The 6,208-nt window shown below is 36.5% G+C and overlaps 1 protein-coding gene across 1 annotated transcript in view; it reads left to right on the top strand.

Annotated features, from left to right (window-relative positions):
- Positions 1-474: 474 nt before the first annotated feature.
- GNAQ (G protein subunit alpha q) overlaps positions 475-6,208 on the top strand; it is a 98,334-nt gene continuing 92,600 nt past the window's right edge. The window contains exon 1 of the mRNA XM_010725769.3: positions 475-494. The gene's annotated coding sequence lies outside the window, so the exon portion shown is untranslated. The remainder of the gene's footprint in view (positions 495-6,208) is intronic.

Genomic DNA, 6,208 nt, shown 5'->3' with positions numbered 1-6,208 from the left:
ATTAAGCTGTTCAGAAACAGATTTCTGCTATGTAAAAATGTGACTAGCCAACTAGAGCAAGTCACATAATAGAAATGTGAATATTTAATAGACATACATTGTGTGGCTGTTGATGTAAACTTTCTTACCATTGAGCTTGAGGACATAAATCTCAGACAGCAGTTTGCCAATCACATTCATTCAAAATTCTTCAGAGAAAAAGGTCAGTGAATACATACAAGTGTAATTTGAGGTATTATTTTTTAAACCCCTGAAGTAATCAAAGACTTTTCGTTGTACCTATTTCAGTGCTCTTCTCTTTAGAAGAGCAGTGTACAGTAAAGAGGCTCAAGTACACCTTGAGTATGTCAAATTATGTCTTCCTGTGGTGAAGATATTAACTGTGTTTGAGAAAATGACACAAATGTACTCATTCTCTGTATTTTTGGTAGGCTGTTTTGCAGCTGCTTATCTCAGTGTCTTCAACAAAAAGTGGAAAGACAGTGAACTGTGAGGTAGGTTCACACATTTGCTATTAACCTTGAATGCTGAATGTTACTAAGAATCAGTCAGGCAATGAGTTGAGATGAGTTTCAGCAGTGTGCCTGTGATCAATCATTCTAGAGAACTTTGGAGTCTCCTTTACAGTCCTGCCTTGCGTTTGGCTTCATCTTCTTTGCCTCCTGCAGTCTGGAATCCTTGTGCAGGTAGGCAGTATACCCTCCTTGCAGATGTGGGTCAAGTGGTAACATACATTTCACTCCTGTGCACAAGGGAAACAAGCACTGATATTGGGTAGTACATTCTGATTGACTACTTTCTATGCTCTGCTAAATTATTAGGAAAACAAATAAACAAACAAAAAACCTAGAACTGTAACCTAATTTGGCTACCTTGTATGTACTGGTCCATCCTCCCACTCGCACTGTACACTTCGAAATTAGTTTGGTTAGGTACCACAGTACACATTTACAGTAGTGAAGTGAGCAAATACTGTATGTACACATCCTGACATGCTGTAACTGAATTGATAAATATCTCTATTCAGTGTATCTTCTAATGTTATCCTGGATGCAAAACACCTTGATGTATTTTATGATATATAGTTGTGTATGCCTGTATATAAATACCATTTTTTATGTGCAGGCATACGTACATATATATAAAAGACATAATACATTTTGTTTGCAGTGCTTTAAAAGGGTTTTTTGTTGCTGGTTTGGCTTAATTTTAGAAGTGATCTACACCTGCTGAAGCATACATAAAAACTAACTTAAGGTTTTGATTGTCAGTGAATTTTATTCATAAGTCAGAGAGCCAAGGGACTCCAAATTTTTCTCTCACATTAAAGAACTATATGGAATTAGTGCAGGAGGGAAAAGCGTGTGCTGAGCAGAGAATCTGAAGAAAATACATTTGGATGTATGCTGCAATGTTAAAAAGTTATAATTCTGCTTTTTAGCTTCTTCACATTATTTTGTTGGTGTATAATGCCAATGCAGATTTTATAAGAGAAAGTATTTCTTTTGAAATACTGTGACAATCTGCAAAATTAATCCTAGGAAGGTGTAAAATAACTTGGTACAATGGATGTAATTAATGATTATTAGCTTTGTTGCAGTAACAGAGAACTGTTAACACTGAACATTTTATTACCATTATTATTTTTTTCTGTGCTGAATGGTGTAACACTCAGGAAAAGATCTGTTTTTGCTATGTATGAACAGCTCTTACGTGTACAATTATGGAAGTATTTTAGCATTCGCTTCTTATTTGGTCTAATTACAAAATGTCTGACTGGCACAAACCATGAGCAGGAAAGCAGTATAAAACAGAGGGGGATCCTGAACATAGGAAACACTAGCAAGCCCTGTATGCAGTGTTTCTGGCATCAGAGTTGGAAGCATGAAGCAGGCTGTAAATATGGCTAAGCCCTTCTGAAGAAACTAGATGCATTAATGCCAGAGTACACAAATCTAAGAGATACCATGGTTTTAGTAGTTTGAAAGTTACTTAGTTCCAGGAAGAACCAAAATGTTTTTTGATCAAAATCAAAGATTAAATTTTGAGTGTTCTGGTTGCAAATTGTACTCCCAGTAAGTAATGTTAATACAGAGACTGAACTGAAGAGTAATTGTCTGAAGATTTTGTCTTTTGTGGGCTTGTGGAGGACAGATTGCATGGAATACTCAAACTGTTTAATTTGCGTGCTATGCTTAGTGTTCAGAGCTGGGTCTGGACTGCAGAGTTTTATCACAGAGCCCTCATGTAGATGCAGTTGCCAGCAGAGAAGTGCTGTTACATTCTGCGTTTGAGAGGGTGGTGTGTGGCTGTGCCAGAGTCAGAAATGAAAGGTTCAACGAAAGGTTCTGCCTTTCAGTCAATCCGCAGTGGTGGCTTGCCTCATCCTTCCCTGAAGGGGACGTGATGTGTAGTATGTATATAGCTTGAGTAAAGCAGCAGGACACCAGAAACTTCTGAAAAATTGAACCTCCTTGTGAGGAAGGGGAAAAAGATAGCAGAGGAAATATCACTGCTGCCTTTGTGCAGCTGAGCTGTGGCCATGGTGTTTGTAAGATAGATTGACCTGCCCTGCACTTGGGAGAAGTGGTTAGGAGTGGGTCTGAACAGTTTTGTCTAGTACCTGGGACTAGGCCTGATTTCCTCTTAGAACAAACAGATGGGATAAATGTTCACCCAAAGAACCATCTTCATTGATTATGTATGCCTATTGTTTTATATTTTGGAAAATGGGGTGGTGGTTCTTGTCAAAATACTTCGGGATTCAATTCCAGCTATCAAAAGTACATTTTTGATTTGTTTGTCTTTGAAGAAAATAGTGAAAAGAACAGTTAGCATTTGAAATATATTTTATTTACCTTTTTAATTCTGAAATGTTCTACAAGAAATCAATGCAGTTAGATCCTTAACTCTTCTAAAGTTAACTGAAAGTAGAGCTCTGATGTTGGTAACTGTCATCAAATGTGCATCAGGAGGTGTTTTTTTTCCTGGATGTGCTTACCTGTCTTTAGGTTAACTATTCTGTAGGCATTTGGTATGGTTGGATGTGATAGATAACCAACCAGTTTCAGATTATTTCAGTGAGTAAGAGTCAAGAGCTTAGAATTTACCACAAGATACTAAACCATATCTCATAGCTCCTCATCCAGATGCCTCTTGAACACTGCCAGGGACGGCGACTCCACCACCTCCCTGGGCAGCCATTCCAGTGCCTGACCACGCTCTGAGAGAAAAAGTTCTTCCTTATGTCTAATCTAAATCTCTTCTGGTACAACTTGCGGCCATTTCCTCAGGCCCTGTTTGTTGCCTGGGAGAAGAGGCCTAACCCTTCCTCATCACAATCTCCCTTCAGGAAGTTGTAGAGTGCAATGAGATCTTCCCTGAGCCTTCTCTTCTCCAGATTACACAATTCTAGCTCCCTCAGTTGCTCCTCATAAGATTTATGCTCCAGACCCCTCACCAGTTTTGTTACACTTCTCTGCACATGTTCCAGGGCCTCAATGTCTTTCTTGTAGTGAGGGGCAAAAAGTCACTTTCTTACTTACAGATTAATTAATTGATCTACCATGTAATAAGAATGTCTTAGGTATGTTTTGCCATTCTCCATTAGAATAAGTATTTTTGACTTGATAGTACTTAAATTTATGGCACAGAAAACTCATTATTACCTTGTCTTATTCATATGTCTGTCCCACTACCTGATCTGGTTGCTCAGTGGCCACTGGTATATTGCCTCGTGGTTCTTCTCTAGTTCTATGCTCTACCAGCTCCAGATTCAAAAGTAACAAGATAATCTTTGGCAAAAGTCCTTATACCAAATGAGCACATTTATGTAAGTTAAGGTAACTTGATTTTCTTTCCTTGTTCTATAAACGTGTCACTGGAGATTTTTTAACTCTTAAGTTTTCCATTAATGATAATGTTAATTATCTTGCTTAGGTCAGGGAATCTTCCAAAAGAAGGCCTAGGACTATTCTAGCCCATGCCTCTGGTTAAATGAGAGTCATCTGGAAAGTCAAACGGTGGTTCTGTAGCAGCAGCTGTTAACTTAGGTGGACAGAAAAACTAAAATGTATGTAAATAGGAAATGATGCCATAATTTCTTGTGATTTTGGGGAATTGGTGGGCTTGAGAAATTTAGGATAAATTTTGATTTTTATTACTGTGATACTGGATTTAGTGAGATGAAGTGTACTACTCATGTCTTAGCAAGACCAGAGCAGTAACAGTAGTAAAATTAGATACTGAAAATGAAAGGAATTGTTTGTGTACCTTTAACACATACTTATATTGCCATCCATATATGTGGCCAATTTGATTTTTCCCGTTTTGGTAAATGTCATTTAGATGGCATTGAAATCAGCATGTGGTTGATAGTGAGGACCTTTTGAAGGTGTTCAAAAAAAGAAACCAGTTTCAGAAATTTTTTTTTTTCAAAACCATTTTTGATGCAAGTGCAATTGGACTCAGTCTTTTAGGAGAGGAAAATAATATGGATTTATACAGTACTTCTACCTTTCTTGTTTTGTGTGTAAAAAAGAAAATAATAGAGTATCTCAGTTTCCAGGATACTGTAGTTGTGCTGTTGAAAAAGACCCATAAGCATAACAAATGGAGTCTTTAAATAGTTTTGCTTAAACTTTCTTTTTCTCCTTTTTCTTTCATGCTTGTTTGTTAACAGATGGAGACACTTCAGAGAATTTTCAGACAGGCTGATAATATTATTGCTGTTTTGATCTCTCCTGTCCTGAGGCTGCTGGTTTTATTTATTTATTTATTTTTGGCACCTGGCCATCATTAAGGAAGCCAGTGCAGGCTACCAGATAGCTGTCAGACTGACTTCTTGAGCTCTGCAGACCTGGCCCATTGTTGAGAGATATCAAAGTTCCTTTATCTCACTATTCTGTGTATCCTCCAAGTGGGACACACTTAAGTGAACTCCCGAGGAGTTTCCATATGGGAAATTGCAAGCATTGGACATAATACCAAAAGAATTTCATATAAATCCCCTATGAGAAGCGCTTTTGATATGTAAAATATGTATTTTTTTTATAATCCTTCAGGACGGGGAGACATCTTTAGCAGCCCCAAAAAACTAAGGTTGTAATTTAGAATGTTTTAGTAATAATGAATATCCTGAAATTAAACATTTTATACTTCTTTGGCACCTGATTTCTGGATAGAATAGTATTTTTTTTCCCCTCTGAAACTGCATCTAAACATACTATTTTCTTAGTGAGAATGTAGGAAAGAAACTGAGATTTTTGAGTTTTGTGCTTTTTCCTTTTGCTTTATTTATCTCAAGGTTGAAATGATAAACTGAGAGAGATAATAAACATTTATTCTAATCTTTGAAAAGATGCATTTCAGTTAAATGACTGTTTCTCTTCACTTAGCTGATTCCATTAAAAGGCAGAGTGAGCAATGGAAGTTGTTTTTATCAAAATTTATAATAGAGTATTTCCAGAAAATTGGACTAAGATTCATTGGAATTACTGAATTTGTGTATTGACCTATAGTTAGGCATGTTTGATCTAGTTTTGATGTTAATATCAGTAATATTTTACTCTGAAAGATGTTTTGTGATTGTCTTCATCTTGGCTGGTAATATGATCTCTGCTCATTGGAATCTAGAAACATTCATTATCCAGAGTAATTTGTTCTCCTGGGGTTTATTTGCTTAATTCCATTTATTCTTGCTTCTATCTGTGAGACAAGATAATATTGAATTCTGAGTTTTGTTCTGTATTGAGTTGTACTACAGAGTAACGCACTATTATTAATTGTTAAATTTAGCTAAGGTTAAGAACTAAACTTAGGACTGTGTCTGAGGATTGTAGCCTTTGAACTGAAGCCAGATAAACACTGTACAGAATTTGCTAATAGCTTAATTGTGGCTGTTCTCCCCGTGACAAATGCAAACCTCTGACATTCAACTGGAGATTTAATATGTATGCCATAAAGTTGTTTCTCTTAAAGAAACTTCTGACACAAGCATTCCCTGGATGATGATGTACTTGGGCTGGTGGTTTGCTTAAAATTTACTACTATGTTAGTTTTGCTAGTGTAGTTTTCAGCTGGATATTCTTGGGAAAATATGAGTGCTTAATCTTTTGGTTTGTGGACTTCCTTTGTGTGCAGTTTCATGTAATAATGTCAGGAGTATAGTGTTAAACTTTTATATGCAATTTTTTTTTTTTTTTTTTTT

Source organism: Meleagris gallopavo, chromosome Z (assembly GCF_000146605.3).
Source record: "Meleagris gallopavo isolate NT-WF06-2002-E0010 breed Aviagen turkey brand Nicholas breeding stock chromosome Z, Turkey_5.1, whole genome shotgun sequence".
NCBI classification, from domain to species: Eukaryota; Metazoa; Chordata; class Aves; order Galliformes; family Phasianidae; genus Meleagris; species Meleagris gallopavo.
This window is presented reverse-complemented; position numbering and strand designations above follow the sequence as displayed.